The sequence below is a fragment of the Mustelus asterias genome, chromosome 14 (assembly GCF_964213995.1).
Source record: "Mustelus asterias chromosome 14, sMusAst1.hap1.1, whole genome shotgun sequence".
Lineage (NCBI taxonomy): Eukaryota > Metazoa > Chordata > Chondrichthyes > Carcharhiniformes > Triakidae > Mustelus > Mustelus asterias.
In genome coordinates this window covers 21,827,270-21,842,185 of record NC_135814.1, presented here as the reverse complement: position 1 = coordinate 21,842,185, position 14,916 = coordinate 21,827,270, and the positions used below count along the sequence as shown (strand labels likewise).

At 38.8% G+C, this 14,916-nt stretch overlaps 1 protein-coding gene across 6 annotated transcripts in view; it reads left to right on the top strand.

Moving 5' to 3' along the window:
* The window catches only part of mbd5 (methyl-CpG binding domain protein 5), a 215,736-nt gene that overhangs the window by 1,730 nt on the left and 199,090 nt on the right, over window positions 1-14,916 (top strand). The gene's annotated exons all lie outside the window — the stretch shown is intronic.

Below are 14,916 nucleotides of genomic sequence, written 5' to 3'. Positions count from 1 at the left end.
AGATGGCGCACCTCGTGATGGAAGCTTAAAATCAATTGAACCTTTTGTGTTAATTTTGGCAAACTGTGTTTCTTGAACCAATTTGATCTGCACCATCACAGGGTACTGTTAATTTGACCAGCCAACTCGGTTTATTCATAGCTCCTAAAAGATTGGACCTATCATTGGGCCCTGGGATTCTTCCCACTTGGCTGCAAATAGCCCAGCATGAATCAGCCCAATGGGGTAAGATGGGCATTTGTGAAAAGCTGCAACTTTTTAGCTGGTTAAGCAGAACATCTGCATGTACATGTGGGGGTCTCTAAACCTTGGTTCTCTTAATCTACACTTAAATTAATTGGTGATGTGTAAATAGGATTGTATCTGAGATGAGCATATTGGGCACGCAGATTGGTCTGGATTTCTCAGTTGTTGGATTTGGAGACTGTTCAATATGATTTCTTAGTGTATCAAGAGATTTTGCTGACTTAAAACAATTGTTTTACTTTTCTCTCTTTAAATTGTCTTCTGTACTCTTCTGGAAAATATGCCCCAAAATGTTTTAATTTATTTTGTTTTTGAAAGTCTTTTAAATTCAATTAAGTGGCAAGCATTCTTAATGTATCAATATACTGTACTGTCATATAGTATTCAAAGAAGATTTATTTTTCCACCACTGCTATATGTTTCATCAAATTTTGTGCTTGCTTAGAAAACATTTTCAAATAAATGGGTAACTTTTGATCTATGCTAGTTATGGTAAATATATCCTATACATTGCCTGAAGTCTCAATGCATAATGTTGCAGAAGTGCCTGACACCTTTTCAGCAAGTACATTGAGCATGTATTGTATTTCCATTTTCAGAATTATAAAATTTTAAGTTAAATTTTTTTGCAAGTTAAAAAAAATTGTTTTCAAAGTACATGATGTGCCTTGGAAAAGTGCTGCTGTTGTAGCACCTTTCAGTATAGCATTGCTACCTACCTACAAAGATATGCTTTTCAAAATATGTTACTACTGTTTTCACTTTAATGAATGCCTTGATTTTTGTTTTATAATCATTCTCCCATATGAATTGTGATTGATATATGCTCTCTCCTGTCAAAACAAGATGCTTGATAACTGATGCTACAATCCTTGGACAGGGTAGATGCTGGGAAAATGTTTCCCTTGGCTGGGAAATCTAGAACATGAAGTCACGGTTTTAGAATAAAAGATTGTCCATTTAGGACTGAGATAAGGAGCAATTTCTTCACATAGGTTTGCTAATCTTTGGAATTCTCTGTTCCAGAGAGCTGTGAATGCTCAGTCATTCAGGATATTCAAGACAGAGTTGATAGGTTTTTTGGTATCAAGGAATTTAAGCATTACAGACATTAGTGTGGGAAGGTGGAGTTCAGGTAGATCTTGTTGAATGGCGGGGCAAACTTGAAGGGCCAAGTAGCCTGCTTCAAATTCATGTGTTCTTATGTTTACATCAGTAATTTAGATTATGTTGTGTACTTACAATTGTTACTTTAGTTGGCTTGAGCGAGGCAATACTCATGGGAAAAAATGGCTATGTTTTATTTAGTTGTTATGCAGATATTGCACACAGAGAATTTCATCAACCCCAAAAACTTTCCTGTGAAGAAATATGTGCATGTGACACAATTGTGCAGCAATGATGCGGCTTAGTGTTTATATTGATTACTTATTGGTGCTAATGCTTTAATAATGGATTTTATATGAAGCCTTTTACTTGAAAAATATAAGTTTGCAATATTTTCCTATCAAAAACAAGTTGGATACCTACATTTATTTTTAATATGCTTGCATTGGGTTTTGCTATAATCTTTTCTAGGCAGTTCATTACACCCCCAAACATGCTTAAATGTTGTACAAAATTTGAATTGCTTGGTTATATTGAGTTGTTAATTGGTTGTATTGAGAATTTTCAAATGATCCTTCTGATTTGTGCTGCCAGGAACAATATTTAAGTAAATTCAGAAAATTGTGCAAATGCTCAGTAGGCCAGGTAGCATCTGCGGAGACAAACAGTTAATGTTTCACGTAGCTGACTTTTTGTCAGAACGGATAAAGTTAGATATGCAACAGATTTTCAGCAAGTACAGGAGGGGGGAAAGGGGGAAGAGAGAATGAAAAAAAGGAAGGTACTGTGATCGGGTAGAAGGCAGGGGATATCAGTGCACGGTAAAGGAGATGGTACAAGTAAAGAATCAAAAGATTGGCCAAGAGGAGGTGTAAATAGGAATATCAGAATCATCACCAACAGCAGCCGTCCTAAACAATGAGTGTAGAAGTTATGATCTGGAATTTTTGAATTTATGTTGGGAGTCCGCAAGGTTCTAAAGTGCCCAATGGAAAGCTGGGATACTGTTGATTGAGCTGACATTGAGGACAGAGGTCAAAGTGGGAGGGCAAATGGAGAATTAAAATGGCAAGTAACCATAAATTCTAGCTGATGCAATCAGACCGAAGTGTTCCACAAGGACACTACCCAATCTGCATTTGGTCTCCCCAACATAGAAGAGATCCTATCATGAGTGCAAATACAGTACACAAAATTGAAAAATATCAAGTAAATTGCTGTTTCATCTGGAGGGGTTGCAGATGGCAATGGAAAGTTAAAGGGCATATTTTGCACTTCCTACGCCTGCATGGGAAGGTTCTGTGATGAGGAAAGTTGGTTCCATCTCTTTCACCCCTTCTCCCTCCCAGAACCATGATAGCTTTCTCCTTGTACTCGCCTTCCACCCACCAGCTTTCACATCCTCCAGTATATCTGCCACCTCCAATATGATGCCACCACCAAACTTATCTTTCCCTCCCTTCCCCATTTAGCATTTCAATGGAGCTACTCCCTCCATTATACCCTGGTCCACTCCTCACTTGCATATCTTATCCCTCCCCTTCCCATGGCAACTTCCCATGAAAGGTCTGATTGTGATTTACAAATATACAGGTTCTGTGAGGGAGCTAACTCAACTTGAGAGGTATTCCACAGCAAAATTGAGAGAATTGAGCTACGTGTTAAAGGCTTATTTAACCCTCGTAACAGAACTGGTTCAAGCACAAACCAGAAACCGTACTAAATTTACTAAGATTGTGCCAAGCTAATGCTTCGAAAAAGTTGATGACTATATTGGTAGGATAGACAATTTAATTGTTTTTAATTGATAACTGAATGAGTAAGTTTGTTCGAACTGTTTTTGGCTAGTTTGTAAAAGAATGTGAGCTTTTTATGAATAGTGCATAATTAGCTGGAATAGCAATCAAAATTACCTCGATTGCTAGCACATTTTGCATGTATATATGGTTAACATGGTTGTCAGAAAATAATTTTATGGTGCAAAGCATCTCGGTAGCCTGCCAAATACTGCCCGCACAATGATATTTTGCATCTAAAACTATTGAATTATAAGTTTCATCTATTTTCAGTGCTTTGGTGAAGACAATTGAAGCAATTGAAAACTATGATAAATTAGGGTTCATCTTATCTGTGGAAACAGGGAATGTTGGTTATCTTTCACATGGAGGAAACTGTTAAACTGAAAAGTGCTGGAACTGGTGCATTTTACTTCTGGGCAGCTACCTGCTTTTGTGGCTAACGTAAAGTGTACCAGTTTCCGTATAACATACAGTTGTTCTGTAAAGAAACTTCTGTTTTTAAAAATCGACACATGGCATACGAAATGAGAACATTTTTACTAAGTGACAGTGCAGAACTGACCAAATTGTTTTGGATGTGTGCATTGAACAATAGAAGTCGGGTTACTTTTTCTGATCCAGGGTTACGATTTAAACTAGTTCCTGTGCCATATACAGTAGACTATAACTGTTCTCCAAATGTACAGTTAACCTGGATATAGAATTCTATGTATTTTACAATATTGGTATTTGCCAGATATTAAGTAGGCGATGATTCAAAGTTTATTTTTTTTTGTTCATGGAGTATTTCTGACAGCCCAAACCCAAGATACTAGATAGGAAGGTATGTGTACATACGCATTTGAAAGAGTAATAAGCAAGTTAACTTCAGACTCTTCATGCTGAATTTTTTCATTACTGTAATAGAAATGATAAATAGCTGAAGTAGATACCTTTTGACAGCTAGTGTGGAGAAATTCTGTACTTAGTGTGACTAAATGCCAAAATCAAATTTGAATCTGCAGTTTTGAATATTCAACTTTTTTATTGTAATTTTGTTGTGGTCCTTCCTGTTGTACAAGCAATGTTACCCAATAAGAACTGCTGACTTAACCACAGGTGTGGCTATGGTGACATTGCTTTGGTCACCTGCGCTAGTTGATGTTAGTTGAAAGCACCTGGCCTACAATCCTAAGATAGGTAAACATACTTCAAATGTGACTTCCTTAGCAAAACCTCTACATTCAGTAACAGGAACATAAAGCACTCTCAATGATCAAAGAACACTCTCAAGTTTTTTTGTCTTGCCATTTTGCCAACAAACACCCAAAAATCACAATGTGCATATGCACTGTGGAAGTGTGTTGAGATAATATTTCTAAATATTAATTTTCTAAATGGGGAAATGCTGAGGAAATCAGAGTCACAAAGGGACTTGGGAGTCCTTGTTCAAGATTCTCTTAAGCTTAATGTGCAGGTTCAGTCGGCAGTTAGGAAGGCAAACGCAGTGTTAGCATTTATGTCGAGAGGGTGAGAATGCAAGAGCAGGGATGTACTTCTGAGGCTGTATAAGGCTCTGGTCAGACCCCATTTGGACTGTTGTGAGCAGCTTTGGGTCCTGTATCTAAGGAACGATGTGTTGGCCTTGGAAGGAGTCCAGAGGAGGTTTAAAGAATAATCCCTGGAATGAAGAGCTTGTTGTATGAGTAACGGTTGAGAACTCTGGGTCTGTACTCATTGGACTTTAGAAATATGAGGGGGGATCTTATTGAAACTTGCAGGATACTGTGAGGCGTGCGTAGAGTGGACGTGGAGAGGATGTTTCCACGAGTAGGAAAAACTAGAACCAGAGGGTACAACCTCAGGCTAAAGGGACGATCCTTTAAAACAGATGAGGAATTTCTTCAGCCAGAGAGTGATGAATCTGTGGAACTCTTTGCCGCAGAAGGCTGTGGAGGCCAGGTCATTGAGTGTCTTTAAGACAGAGATAAATCCTTGATTAATAAGGGAATCAGGGGTTATAGGGATGAGCAAAATGTCAGCCATGATTGAATGGTGGAGCAGACTCAATGGGCCAAGTGGCCGAATTCTGCTCCCATGTTTATGGTCTCTAATGTGCCGAACAATAGTCTCTCTTTTTCATTTTTCGATTTATTTGTCAGTAACAACATCTGGATTCACAATTAGCCAAATGTGATTAATGGTTGATGTATTGGACAGCATGCACTAGGAACACCTAATTTCCTCAAAACCAATGTGCAACCTTTGTTGCTGTGGATGATTCTGAACTTGGATCAGAATTTGCAATTAATGTTAGTGTAATTGACTGGTCCTATTTTATGCAAGCATTTACTTGTCTGAACAAAGTTCTGACTTCCACACAATTGGCTTCACATAAAATTTAATGGAAATTCCAACATGGACATTCGCCCTTCGTCCAACAAGTCAGTGTTGGTGTTTATTCTCCATGTGAGCAGCAGCCTTCATCTTATATGTGCACTCTATTCCCATGTGCCTGTTATCCTGTCCTTTGTCCTACATCTCTCAAATTTAATTTTATAATGTATGCCTCTCATTCTATGCTTCTGAACCAATGTTTATATTTACTTTGGTTTATCCCTTTATAATTTTAAACACCTCCATCAAATTGCCACATAATCTGCTCTATTTCAACAAAAATGGTCGCAATGTTTCAATTCTTTCTTCCTAATTGTATTTTCTTATAACAGACAGCTTCCTGGTGAGTCGGCACGGTAGCACAGTGGTTAGCACTGCTGCTTCACAGCTCCAGGGTCCCGGGTTCGATTCCCGGCTCGGGTCACTGTCTGTGTGGAGTTTGCACATTCTCCTCGTGTTTGCGTGGGTTTCCTCCGGATGCTCCGGTTTCCTCCCACAGTCCAAAGATGTGCGGGTTAGGTTGATTGGCCAGGTTAAAAATTGCCCCTTAGAGTCCTGAGATGCGTAGGTTAGAGGGATTAGCGGGTAAATATGTGGGGGGAGGGCCTGGGTGGGATTGTGGTCGGTGCAGACTCGATGGGCCGAATGGCTTCCTTCTGCACTGTAGGGTTTCTATGATTTCTATGAGTCTGGGCTATACCCTTCTCTCTTACTTCAACATCCTGTTACAGCGTGGACCCCAAAGCTTCATGCTATACTCCAACTGTGGCCTTGCTGAGGTTTTATATGAATTCAATATCCCCACTTGACTTCTATATTCTATTGCTGTAAAGCCAGTACTCAATTAATATTTTTTATTATAGCCTCATCCAGTTGAGTTCTTGCTGTTAATTGTCTGTGAATCTGGATCCCTGAATGCCTCTGCTTTTCCATTTCATCCAATCTTCTCCCATTCAAAATATATATATTTTTCAACCAAAATGTGCCAACTCATTCTTAATGATGTTGAATTCCGTCTGCCTTATTTTTTGCTGATTCCACCATCTTATTGGTATTCCCTTGCAGGTTACTTTGGTCTTCAGAATTATTTACTATGCCTCATGCTGTAATATTTTCTGTAAATTTGATGTGTATGATGAGTAGAATCGGTCCCTGAATAAAAGTCAGCAACACCTTCAATCAATCTGAGAAACTGTCTTTAACATCTACTTTCTATTTTCTCAATTTTTACCAGTTTTTAATTGAAGTTGCTATCATTCTGATAATTTCACACCCAAGAATCTCTGATGGTCTCTTGCATGGTACCTTGTCATAGGCTTTCTAAAAGTCCATGCGTACCAGATCAATTGCATGTCACCCATCCTTCATATCAAATATAGCCGAAAATAATTTGTTGCGTTTGTCAAGCACCATCTTTCTTTCTAAAATCCATGTTGGCTGATTATTTTCTCCATCATCTGGACATTTTGTAATTTATATTTAATTAAAGATTCTAAAATTTCCCTACCACAGATGCTAAACCAACGGCCTGTAATTACCCTGGCCTTTTCTGTCTGTCTCTTTGAAAATGGAGGCGAGGTTGTCCACTCTCCAGTCCTCAAGCCTTAACAGAACACTGAAGTATAATTTCTTGGACCTCTGCTATTTCTTCCTCAGGATCATTCAAAGTGTCCTTTCAGGTCCAGGAACTTTCCCTTCTTTGGTTTAACTTAATTTATTACTTCTTTTAAAATATAATTAACGTTTAACACATTCCCACTGTTTGTCTTTTATAAGTACTGAAACAAAATACTTAAGTTGTCTGTTGCATTCCAGTCATCTGCTGAATTCCATCTATCCTTAAGTTAGCTCACTATTATCTCTTTCAGGATAACCCAACTATTACTTGACTATGTTCTTCTTCCTCATATATTTGTAGAATTAGTTTAGTATTTGTTTAGTATTTTCTTGAATTCCCCTCCCAAACCTTTGTTTTATTTATCTCATCTCTTGTTTTCTTGTCACCTGTAGATCCCTGATGTTCCCTCCTTCAATTTTAGTTTGTTCCTGAGCTCTTTGCCACAGCACCTAGAAACTTAAAACAGTTTCTCTATCTAATAGTCTTAAGATTGGAGCTAGGCCATTCGGAAATGAAATCAGGAAGGACTTTTACACAAATGCTGTGGATGCTGGCACAATTGAAGCTTTCAAGACCTGAGATAGTTTGATTTTTGTTATTTAAAGTTGGGCAGGAAAATTGAATTGTGAGATGCAAATGAGCCTTGATTTCTTTTAGAGATACTGTTACATTGCCAATTTGATTAAAATGTTAAAACCTGAACTCTTTTAAGGATTGGCTGAGCAAATAGCTAGGGTCAAACCTAGAATGTTTAGGTCTCCCAATAGAGATTTCCATACACATGGGTTATTTTTATAAATCTGTGCTCACAGAAATGCCACATAAAGCAGCATGATTTTTTTTTACTCTTTCCCTCGCCAATAAATTACTTAATAGAGAGCACAAATGTGATAGAGGGGGTGAAACTAGCTGTTAGTAATTCTGAGCTTGTATTTTCAATCCTGCTTTTAAATCCAGTTCAGCCTACTGGAATGAAAATGTTTGTGAGGAAGAGCGCTGCCTATTCTGACCTGAAATGAGTTCCATGTAGGCATAGGCCAGCCTTACTCAGTATGGCTACAGATGGCCATTAAAGGAAATGGAAGCATCCAACAGTGTGTCAGCATTACATTGCTGAGTGTTGGATATGAGGCATATTGCGAGGAAAGAATAGAGGAGACCCTATTTTGAATCTCGTTGTGATATACCTACCACTTATGTCGTATCTGTAAGATTGATAATTTGACTCCAGGGGAATCGAAGGAAATGGGGATTGGGTAGTAAAATGGAGTTGAGATTGACAGTCAACCATGATTTTATTGAATGGCGGAGCAGACTTGACCTACTCCTGCTCCCAATGTATCCTGTAAGCTGTATTGCCACACAGCAACCAGAAAGTCCCAACATTGGCCTTGCGCAAGTCAGCCTCTTGAAATTACAGTAGGCTGCATCTGCACAAAAAAAATAAAGGGGCCACACACTTGAATCATCCATGCATTCAAAAAAAATAGGGAATGTTCCCTGCTCCTATTTCACATGTCCTCATGTTTGAACCTACTTACAGCTGTCAATAATATTCTCGTGTTGATTGGCTCAAACATTTTTTGATAAACAGAAACTTAACCAGAAAACAGAGCATCATTATGTGGTAATTATTCTGAAAACTGAAAATCAAATGATAAAAAAGGTTTTTCAAAATTTCAGTAGGTTTTTCTTAATGCCATTCGTCTGTGTTTCAAGCTGAAGGTTTGCTGAGGGATTACAGATTTTGTGAGATTTTATTTTCTCCATTGCATTTTCTAACAATTTCATAAAATATGTTTTGTTTCGTTACTAAATTTATTTGAAATTTTTATTGACTCACATATTGGATCTGTTCTGAAAGCTTCAGCAGAATTTAATTTATTCCAACGTGCTATATACTGGTTTTAATGTAGGATTTATGTTTGTTTTTGAGATGAATTACCTTTTCAGCTGATAGTTTTATGTGAAATGTACCATAGCCAGTAAACTACATTGTGTAGTTTTTGCAGGGATACTCTATGGAAGCTTTGTAAATTAAACTTGATTTAGAATACAACTGAGGTGTGGTCCAGTCTATAGCCATAGTGCTGCAGATATGCATTATTACCTGCATGATGATTGTGAGTGGAATTTATTCAAAGTAATTGTTTAAAGCTGGAGTGGATTTGCTGTCTTTAAAAGGTGCAGAAGAAGTAAAACACCCTCCATAATGTGAATTTTGAACTGCTATACTTGGTAGTTAAATGAATATCAATTTACAACAACCATTTATATTTTCCTGTAACTTGGCTCACCTTAAAAAGACTGGTGTATTTAACATTTACACTTGATTCATACTTTGAGATAATAGTAATTCTACTTTGGGTGAACTTCTTCATCTCTGGGCTATATTGTGGCTCCAGCTTTTACTTGAATTACACAGCCTGTACTACCAATATCTTTTATGGAACAGAAGCAACTACATTTCTATGCACCCAAGACATTCGGGGAGATACTTTCCAGGGTACGTTTTACAGGATAGCAGATAGTGAACTGGGAACAGAGGGGGAAAAAGGAATTAGGTGTTGTTAAAAGTGTGGATAAAGGGAAGTACCTTTTCAGAAATTATTGATAGCAAAGTGAGATGATCTGGAAGGTGTACTCTGGGAGAGAGTTTGGAGTTGTGAATGACCAATGTAAAGTGAGAGAATTTGGAGCAAGAAGTAGATCATCTAAGCGCAGTGCGCTTGAATGAACATATGCTTTGGGAAACTGTGGAGTTGAGAAAATGATGAAACCATAGAGGGATCTGAAAGTGAGAACAAAAATCTTTGTAGGATGAGGGGGAAAAAAATAGAACTTAGAGTGGTGGAAGATGAAGCTCCATATGCTGGTCTCCCCAGTTTCAAGTGAGAAGGACATAGGTTAAGAGGTTTGGGGGCAAGTAGAGAGAGAGCTTGGCAGTGATTAAGGTGAAATCTTGCTAACTTGTCGATGTTGGGGGCAAAGGAAAGAAACTGAGCTTGGGTTTGAGCAATGCTTAAAAATCCAACATCCTCTGTTTTTAAACCTGAGGTGGCAGCTGGAGGTATTTGCTGGAACCAAAGTAATTTGGCCTAATATGTTCATGCTGTTTATCCTCCACACAGGAAAATAGTCCTAATCCCATTAACCCTTCCAGTTTCCTGCAACCAATTTTTCCTCATTTGGTTTCTTCTTCAAATTGTCATTATTTGTTTATAAGTCTTAACTGAATGATTGACCATTTTGCCAATGAAAATCCTCTTCCCATCTGACACCCACACAATGTCAGGAGATAGTGAACAGAAATAAAATACTGCAGATGCTGGAAATCTGAAATAAAAACAGAGTTGGAAAAACTCACCATGTCTGGCAGCATTTGTGGAGAGAGAAATGGATAAGGTTTCACATTGAGTATGACTTCTTCCAACTGGAACAATTATATTTGAATCAAGATGTTAACTCGGTGTTCCTCTCTCCACAGATGCTGCCAGATCTACTGAGTTTTTCCAGCACCTTGTTTTATTCCTGATTCATTTTACTCCTGTTGTAACTCAGGAAGATGAAGAAAATTTTACCTGTTTGGCATCAGTTAACTCAGTAGAAACAGGGAATCAAGCCAGGCATCTACCTTGAGTGTATGATTCAGGAACTTGCTGAGTAAATTTATAGAACTATTAGAGGAGTTGGAGGCCCTTCATGCATGGGCTTAGTCATTGAGTTGGCAGGTAATTGAACTGTGGATGGCCATCATAGCCAAACACCAGCATATTCTCCATCTCCTGTCAGCCATTCACATACACATCCAACAGACACTACTGAATAGTAAATGAGCCAGACCCTAAATTATTTTATCCTTAACCTAGATACAGTATGTGGAAACTAGTTGTACTATTCATAAATCCTGCTGAGAACTAACTGGGATTGAATCTTAGATTGCCTTGATCTTCATGGCTTGCTGTCTTACTGCCAAATCAGCTGAGGCATCAGAGAGAAGAACTTTTTATGGGTTGACAACTAGCTTGCTTGAATTGCAGAGCAGGCTGAATGAGCTGCATGATCTTTTTTTAATATTTTGATCTTATAAGAAAACACCTTTCCATTTCCTTGCTGTGATACCACACCTCATCTCCGGCAAACTGCCCACAGGTGTGGAGATAGTTTACAAAATCAACAGGAAAATGCGCAACTTGTGTCACAATAAATCCAGAAGCAAAATCACGCCAACCTGTCATCCAGCTTTAGTATGCAAACGATGCTTGGATGTGCACTCAGTCAGAAACTGAGCTCCATGTCAGTATCAATGCCTTCTCCAAAGCATATGAGAAAATGGATTTTTTACTAAACAACTGGAAAACTGAGATCCTCTTTTACCAGCTCCTGCAGTACAGCACCTTCCACCTGCCCACCCCCTCCATTGATTAACATTAACAGCAAGATCCTGCAAAATGTGGACCATTTTCCATATCTTGGGAGCCACCTCACAAGTAAGGTAACATAAACAACAAAATTCATCATTGTTTCCAAAGTGCCAGCTCGGGAGATGAAGAGTAATTTGAGGTCTTGTTTTATAGGGCAGTAGTGATCCCCAAGCTCCTAATATAGTTTGAAGACTTCGGCAACCTACAGCATGCAAAGCACTGGAGAAGTATCACGAGCGGTGTCCTTGCAAGAGCCTCAGTCAAATATGTATGAATCAAACATTCTCCAGATATGGTGATAAGAAAGGTGGTCCAACAGCAGCATCCTCTCCCAAACTAACATACCCAGAATTGAGGTGCTAATCACTCAAACCAGTTCTGCTGGGTGAGACATTTCTTTCGTATGCCTGACACCAGACTCCCAAAGCGATACTCTATTCGGAACTTTGTCATGGCAGGAGAACAGCTGAAACACCTTAGGCTTCTCCTTAGAGCATACATGAAGAGGTCAAAGGTTCCCACTGAACAACAACATCATGCATTGGACTTACCAGGAGCTTGGAATGAAGTGGACGGCACGGTGGCACAGTGGTTAGCACTGCTGCCTCTCAGCGTCAGAGACCCAGCTTCAATTCTGGCCTCAGCCAGTGTCTGTGTGGAGTTTGCACTTTCTCCCCGTGCCTGCGTGGATTTCCTCCGGGTGCTCCGGTTTTCTTCCACAGTCCAAAGAATGTGCGGGTTAAGTTGATTGGCCATGCTAAATTGACCCTCGTGTCAGGGGGATTAGTAGGGTAAATGTGTGGGGTTACAGGAAAAGGGCCTGGATGGGATTGTGGTCGGTACAGACTCGATGAGCCGAATGGCCTCCTTCTGTACTGTAGGGATTCTATGATTCTTTTCGATGGAAGCAAGTCATCCTTGATTCTGAGGAAGCTGCTGGAAGAAGGTGATGTTATGTTCTTATTACTAAAACCAAGGAGGAGAAAAATTAGGCAGGGAATCCCATTCACTCTTCTGTAATTCTTATTAGAAACAGGCATGTGAACATTGAGGATAGGGTAAAGCTTAGTTATGGCTGCCACTATTGTAAATCTCCATTTGAGCAGCATTACCATGCTGCTTGATGCTCACTACCTACTATCTATTGTTACTGTCTGGGATGGAAAGACCACTTATGTCTGTGGAACAATGTTCCAGTGTGAGTCAGCAGAGGAAGAGCAGAATAAATGATGAGGTGGAATAGTATTGTAATCCACTTCAAATAGCATCTCTCAAGCTGAATTTAACTTCACTTGTATTTACAGTACTGTGTACGTTCCATAGTTATTTCATAATATGCAAAATCACATTTCAAATGTGTAAGAAAGATGTTCATTGTTGGATCTGAGTAGGCCGCAATAGAAATTTAAATCTGACAGTTTCTGTGAACCTTGTTCAAATCTAGCTACATTTAAGTGTTTGGCTCAATGACTCACAGATCAAGGTCAATTTTAAATGGAAGAAAAATGCAAATTGTTATAAAAGAAAACTGTACAACTTGCAACTGTTATCTTTCCTCATTTCCCTAACCTCAGATTTTTTTGTTTTATCTTACTGAAATGAGATTCTGAAACTGACGTTAATTCTGTGCTCCGAGTCCCTGCATTGAGTAATATCGAACTAGCCGTGAAAAATGTATGTCAAGGCAGCTTGCTAAAGATTTTAGCTAGCATTGTATTGTGCCTGGAAGTTAACATGGATATCATTTTTATGTACCAAAATTGGAGTAACAGCATTTTGTACAGTGTGCTAGCAGTATCTCCATCATAGAATTTGTTTCATGTTCAGGAGACGATAATTTGACCAAAGCTATTTTCTCATGTACCAAATAGATAATGCACTTATTACCATAATAAGCACTAAATCTAAATGTAGCAACACTTTAGGATTGTTTATTTCATCAAATTTAGGTATATCAGCTTAGAATCTACATGTACCCTAGTCCAAGGTTAACATTACAATATAATAACTATACCGTTATTGTAATGACATTAACATGCATTACGATGGAGTTTCAGATCTTGGATAGGCAGCATTTGAATTGTCTGCTTTTTCTTTAAAAAAGTTTGATACTATTTCAATAAAGCCAAAATGATATATTCCTGAATAATTCTATTATTTTGGATTTATATGATTAATTGGGAAATTTGCCAGTCTCCGGTTCTTGTAAATCTTTTCGGCACTCTCTAATGCCTTCAGGTCCTTCAAAAAATATACCACCCAGAACTGGACACAGTACTCAAATTGAGGCCGAATCTGTGTTTCATACAGGTTTAACATAACTTCCTTGCTTTTGTACTCTAGGCCCCTGTTAATAAAGTCTACGATGCTGTACGTTTTATCAACCACACTCTCAACTTGTCCTGCCACCTTCAATAATTTATGCACATATTCACCCTCTGCTCCTTCCTGCACCCCATTTAGAATTGTACCGTTTATATTGTCTCTCCGCATTCATCCTACCTAACTTAATCACTGCATTAATTTCATCTATCACTTCGTCCTTTCCATCAAGTTGTCTATGTCCCTTTAAAGTTCTATACTGTTCTCCTCAAAGTTCACAATGTTTTCAAGTTTCATCATCAAATTTTGAAATTGTTTCCTGTACATAATGATCTTGGTCATTTATATAATATGTATATTTATCAGGAAGAGCAGGAGTCCTAACACCAACTTGTGGGGAACTCCACTATAAACTTTTCTCTTCAGAGCGGAGGAGGATGAGAGGCGACTTAATAGAGGTTTATAAGATGATGAGGGGGATAGATAGAGTGGACGTTCAGAGACTATTTCCTCAGGTGGATGTATCTGTTACTAGGGGGCATAACTATAAGGTTCATGGTGGGAGATATAGGAGGGATGTCCGAGGTAGGTTCTTTACGCAGAGAGTGGTTGGGGTGTGGAATGGACTGCCTGCTGGGATAGTGGAGTCGGACACTTTAGGAACTTTCAAGCGGTTATTGGATAGGCACATGGAGCACACCAGAATGATAGGGAGTGGGATAGCTTGATCTTGGTTTCAGACAAAGCTCGGCACAACATCCAGGGCCGAAGGGCCTGTACTGTGCTGTACTGTTCTATGTTCTAAACCTTCTTGCAGTTTGGAAAAACATCCATTAACTACTATCTGTTTCCATGATTCAACCAATTTTGTATCATGGTACCACCATCCCTTCTTTTCAATGAGGTCTAACATTGCTCCCAAGTTTATTGTGCAACACTATGGAATGCCTTTCGGAACTCCATTTCTGCCTTGTCAACAGCATTACCCTCGCCTACCCTCAGTAAATCTCACGCAAGTTAGTTA